This window comes from Mustela erminea, chromosome 6 (assembly GCF_009829155.1).
Source record: "Mustela erminea isolate mMusErm1 chromosome 6, mMusErm1.Pri, whole genome shotgun sequence".
Classification (NCBI taxonomy): Eukaryota; Metazoa; Chordata; class Mammalia; order Carnivora; family Mustelidae; genus Mustela; species Mustela erminea.
In genome coordinates this window covers 53180576-53186522 of record NC_045619.1, presented here as the reverse complement: position 1 = coordinate 53186522, position 5947 = coordinate 53180576, and positions in this window count along the sequence as shown.

Below are 5947 nucleotides of genomic sequence, written 5' to 3'. Positions count from 1 at the left end.
TGTATTGTGGTATGTTGGCACTACATTCCAGCAAAAAAAAAAAAAAAAAAAGTTTTATTATATGAGCACAATAGTGTTTATAAAACTATAAGAATATTTATTTGCCTGATTTTCAGACTAAACTACTTGAAAACACAAAATATTTCAAGGAACAATAATCATCAAGGCCTTGCTTTGTACAAGGGAAGACACAAAAATACCTAACATTTGGGATGCCTAGGTGGCCCAGTCTGTTAAGAAGCTGGCCTCTGCTCGGTTCATGACGCTGGGGTCCTGGGATCGAGCCCCACATCAGGCTCCAGGTGCAGAGGGAGAAGCATACTCCTGCTGAAACTGCTCAGCAGGAGTATGCTTCTCCCTCTGCACCTGCCCTCTCCAAATAAACAAATAAAATCTTTAAAAACAATACCTAACACTTTCTGCTGCAAGTGGTCTACAAAGGTCTTGGAATTCAGACACTACTGCTGACACTGCGGATACTCTGGTTCACATTCTTTCACTAAAGGGCATGGAGTGGGGTGTTTCCCGCTCCCGTGATTCTAGGGTGGAGTCTAGCAAGTGATTCTTTGGTCGTCCTGTTAGGGTCCGTGATCAAAGGAACGAGACTGATACAAAGCGAAGGTCAAACAAAACTTTATTTCGCGCCAAGCATCAAGAATCAAACTGACCGGTCAGGGCTATCTCTTACGAAAAGGCGAGGACGATGATCCCGCAAGGTCACTCCCAAGAAGGCCGCTCCGGACGAGGCTGCTTTAGATGAGGCCGCTCGGCAGATGAGGCCGCTCCATGATCGGAGCCGTTCCCAAGAAGAGGCCACTCCCAAGATGAGGCCGCTGCTCCATGAGGTTGCTCCCCAGACAAGGCCGCTCCCAAGAAGACGCCATTCTGGACAAGACCGCTTCCCGGATGAGGCCGCTCCCAACGACGAAGAGGCAACGATGACAGCGACGATGACAAGGAGAACAACCCGGATGACACAGACTCTGCTCCCCACGATGCCACTCTGACCAGGCTGCCACCCAGAGGAAGCCACCACTGCGGACAAGGCCGCTCGTGGCTCGGGGTGGCAAGGCATTTTGCGGCAAGGCTGCTGGCGGCTAGGGGCTGTTGGCATCTCTGGGCCACTGGCGTCTCGGGACCGCTGGCATCCAGGGGCTGCAGGCATCAGGACCGCTGACCGCTGGGCCACTGGACTGCTCGTGTCTCGGCACCACTGACGTTTGGGGCTGCAGGCGTGGGGACCGCTGAGCACTGGAATGCTGGACCACTGGTATCTCGGGATGGCTGACCGCTGGGCCGCTGGACCACTGGAGTCTCAGGGCCGCAGGCGTCGAGGGACCGCTGACAGCTGGACCGCTGGTGTCTCAGGGCCGCAGATGTTGAGGGACCGCTGACAGCTGGACCACTGGTGTCTGGGCAGCTCCGGGCTGCTGGAAGCTGCACGCGGCTGAAGGCTGCAGGTGGCTCGGGGCCACCGGAGGCGGGGCCTCAGGCAGCTTGAAGCTGCAGGCGGCTGGAGGCTGCAGGCGGCTGGAGGCTGCAGGCGGCTGGAGGCTGCAGGCGCAGGGACCACTCGCGGCAGTTATAGCTCTTACAAGAGCTGTTATAGCTCCTCCACTCCGCCGACTCTTCTGCCGACTCTTCTGCTCCCGTAGCAGCTCTCCTCCCCCTCTGCTAGCCTCCCAGCAACCCTTATGCAGTTGGTTGAGTCCCACCCCTATACAGGTGGCCAATCGGATCTCAATCCACCCTAGTGGATATACACATGCTGCACCGATTGGACATCTCCACCTGGCCTGCCCCACCCCTACATCAGGGTCCATAAGCAAGTTCCTCTGGGAGGGGCAGGCCCTTACAGTCCCAGAATAATTCGTTTGCTAATCTTGCCTCAGATATTTTGGGAATGATCCCTTATTTTCTTTCTTCTCTCAAGTTTGGAAATCCATATATATATATGTATTTATATATATACACACACACATATATATGTGTGTGTATACACACACACACACACACACATCCAGGAGTTCTTGGATTATAGTCTTCAGGAGATAGATGCTACCGACATCCACGAGCTTAGCTGAAGCGTCTTCCCAGGGAGAAGTCTCTGATGGATGAAGAAAATAGGCCCACCTATGAGCAGACCTAAGCTACAACTTCATTCATCATTTGACCTCCTTATGCCCCTACTCTGATCAGTATAATACAATGATGGTTTGGGTCTCCTGAAATTAGTGTCCATTCAGAGCCACTGCCCAGCAGCTCCTCAAAAGTCTAATTATTTCCCTTTCCTTAATGCATAGTCATTCAGGTTAATGGTCATAGATCCTTTTGGGGAAGAATGGAGGAAAATGAACCATATAATTTGTTTTCTTGTTTCATAGAGTTCTTTCTCAAAAGCTTGCCTCCCAGTTTTAATTAAAGAGATTCTGGGCCTGTACAATGGTTCAAGTCAGGAAATTGACTGAAGGGACATGATCTCTTATTTATAGAATTCAGTTTAAACTTCTGTTCACTTGACCTAGAATCCATCTACTTAAGGGAGGGCATTACAGGTGCTTCAAACAAAGCATGGTTAACCTCTTCGGATGGGTGGAATGACTACATTAATTAGCAAAAAAAAAAAAAAAAGAAAGAAAAAAGAAAAAGAAAAGAAAAGAAAAAAACTCAATAGAATTTAGGGTTCCATGTCCCTAGCTTGCTTGATTAGAATCTTTTCATATGTCCCCATTCCTGTTTTCAAGATCTCAGTCCTTCCCAATTGATGCCCTCACTTTAACAAAAGACATTTTGCAATGCTGAAAATCCAGAACTTCCCTCTACTCAGTCCCTCACAATGCTGCTAACAGTAGTTTTATCTTTAGGCCAAATTCCTGAAAAATGTCCAGCTGTATCTAGGAACTTTTCTAGCTTATCTCAGACAACTTTATCTAGTAACAAAAACAAGCAGTACAGACTCTCTCCAGCAGATGGAGCCAGAAAACTTTGCCCTTTTTCTCTATGGTCTTCTGAGATACTGACAGCAACTGTTCACATCAGTAACTGACTGACTTACTGCAGCTTACCAATAAGAAAAGAAAAAAGAAAAGAAATGCAATTAGTAGACACCATACAACAAACTTAGGGAATGAGAGAAAATCCTGACCACAGCAGGAGCAAATTGATAGGGAGACAAGAATATCCAAGTAGGAGCGGACTCGTCTGCAGAGCTTAGTGACACCTTGTGGTCTCCAGTGATTCTCAAGAATAACAGGAGGGAGGAGGGACGTGCGGGGGAAGTACCTGGGGAATGAGGGTGTGAGGAGACCGAAAGAAAGTTTCAAGTTTCCTGCAGCCTGGCAAGCTGTCTACCGATGTCTTGGGAACAAAACCTGTACCCAGAAACTGAAAGCTGAGCTATGATTCATAAGGAATCATTAGATCACTTTTTGTTCATCTCCACAATGCATCTGATTCCTTGTACAGTCCAATCAAATAGTTAAATTAGCCTTAAATTTCGGGGAAGGGGGAGAAAGCATGGAAACATACAAATAAATCAGTATCAATACATCTCATTTTTGCAGTTTCCGTTAACCAGAGAACCATATCACCCCACTCTAAATATAAAAGTGAACCATAAAACTGACACAGACTGTTTGATAAGAAGGGTGGCAACAGAACCTGGACAGTAACTCTGAAATATACCAGTTGGGGGGAAAAGAAAACAAAACTCAGGGCACTACAAGATCAACATGAATACTAAAAATCAGATGTTCTATGAAAAAAAAAATTGACTACAGAGGTATGATTTAGAAATTTTCATCAGAATGCTAAGAACAGTTGAAATGAATAGGATCTCTGATGTAAATTGAATAAATAGAAGGTAATCATACAAAATCATCCCAAGTTGGCTTTAAACACCTCATTTTCTTGGGTCCCCAACTTGAATACTAAAAAGTCACCACTTAAATAGTAGCTACTACTTGTTGAACATAGTTCTAAGGTACTTAAGAATTTTAAATATATTTGAACCTCATCAAAAAGCTGCTATGCGGGCGCCTGGGTGGCTCAGTGGGTTAAGCTGCTGCCTTCGGCTCAGGTCATGATCTCAGGGTCCTGGGATCGAGTCCCACGTCGGGCTCTCTGCTCAGCGGGGAGCCTGCTTCCCTCTCTCTCTCTCTGCCTGCCTCTCCATCTACTTGTGATTTCTTTCTGTCAAATAAATAAATAAAATCTTAAAAAAAAAAAAAAGCTGCTATGCTAGGTAGAGGCACATGAGTGGCTCAGTCAGTTAAGTATCCAACTCTCGATTTCAGCTCAGGTCATAATCTCAGGGTCATGAAACTGAGCCCCGCACTGGGTTCAATACTCAGCATGGAGTCAGCTTGAGATTCCCTCTCTCTCTCCCTCTGCCCCTACCCACTCCCCACTCTTTCTCTCTCAAACAAATAAACAAATCTTTTTTTTTTTTTTTAACTGCTAGGTAGGCATGGTTATGATTCTCATTTTAGAGATGGAAAAATTTATCCTTCTGGAGAATCTGAGTAAATTTTACAAAATCTCACATCTAGTAAGTGATAGAGTGGAAATTTAATCTCAAGTAATCTGATCTCAGAGTCCATTCAGTTATATTGCATCTATCAGCCAGATGGGAAAGTTAGCTGAGTGAAGATGAGAGCTGTGGGGCCTGTGGCGAACTTGGGTGGCCCTTCAAAATTGGTATTGGTATTTTCTATTTAAACCTCTTGCGTGACAAAAATCCTATAATCGTAAACCAAATACCATGGTTGTCCATGATATGAAGTCTCCTTTGGACGAGCATTATATAAACTTGATCATGAACATCACACATATGTCTTAGCCCAGAAATATTAACAACATCAATCATTAATTCTCTTAGTCCTAAAGGAACCACCTGTGTTTTGGCAACAGTGTGTCAACAAAATAAAAGTTTGCCTGTGATCTAATATACTTCAATACAGAAAAGATCATGTAAGAGATACACTTTTGAGTACTACAAAATTAATTTTACAACCCCTAAAGAATTGATATGCTCCATAATTTTAATAGTGAGAACTGTATAAATAATCATGCTTCACTCTCACTTTTAGCTACCTGAAATCTCAAAGTTAGTTCTGGCTATCAGAAAGCTCAGAGTTAGATTGAGTATTGAAAAATCATAGATTTTGCCCAGTTTTATGGCAGTATATTAAATCTCGTCCCTTTCTTTCATTCCTGATAATGAGTGAATATTTCTTTAAGTGTATGTATTTTTATAAATCAACTCAAAAGCTTTTAAAATAAATTTTAGTAGAAATAAATTTATTTTTGTTTTATTTATTGTGTTCGAGCCAACTCCAGGATATTTCTTCTCTTAGTAAATGCCTGGATTTGCATTCACACCAAAATACCTTCCAGAATAATTTGAGACTAGGCAACTGAAGACCAAGAGTCTTATTTTACCTGTATCACTTCCTGTCCCTCGAGGAACAACATATTCTGCCTCTCCCGTACCACCAACCCCAATTCTATGAACAGAGTAATCATTTGAATGAATTAATTAATAAATGAGTGAATGAAGTCAAAATTTTCATTATCAAGGGGCTTGGAAACACCAGTCAAGTCTCTAACTCTCCTTTCTTTGGGGTCTAGGTGGCAACCTATGAACTCAAAGGATTCAGTTTTATCTCAAGTTTCTATCAGAAGAGTCCTAGTTCACAAGAGTTCACATGAATAATTGGCCTAGCAATCGATTGCCACTTCACCCCAGACCCATCATTCACTATCTGCTCTGTTGTCATGGAGATGGACTGTAAATTTTTCTGCCATGCCAGATGGCACAGAGTTAAGTTTTGTCAGTTGAGGGTACCGGAAGAACTCTGTAAGACAAAGGAGTTTCTCTTCCTGGTTCCAGTGTACTTGGTTCACCAGACTGTTACACAGTTGGGTTTTTTTCAGTACCCAAAGG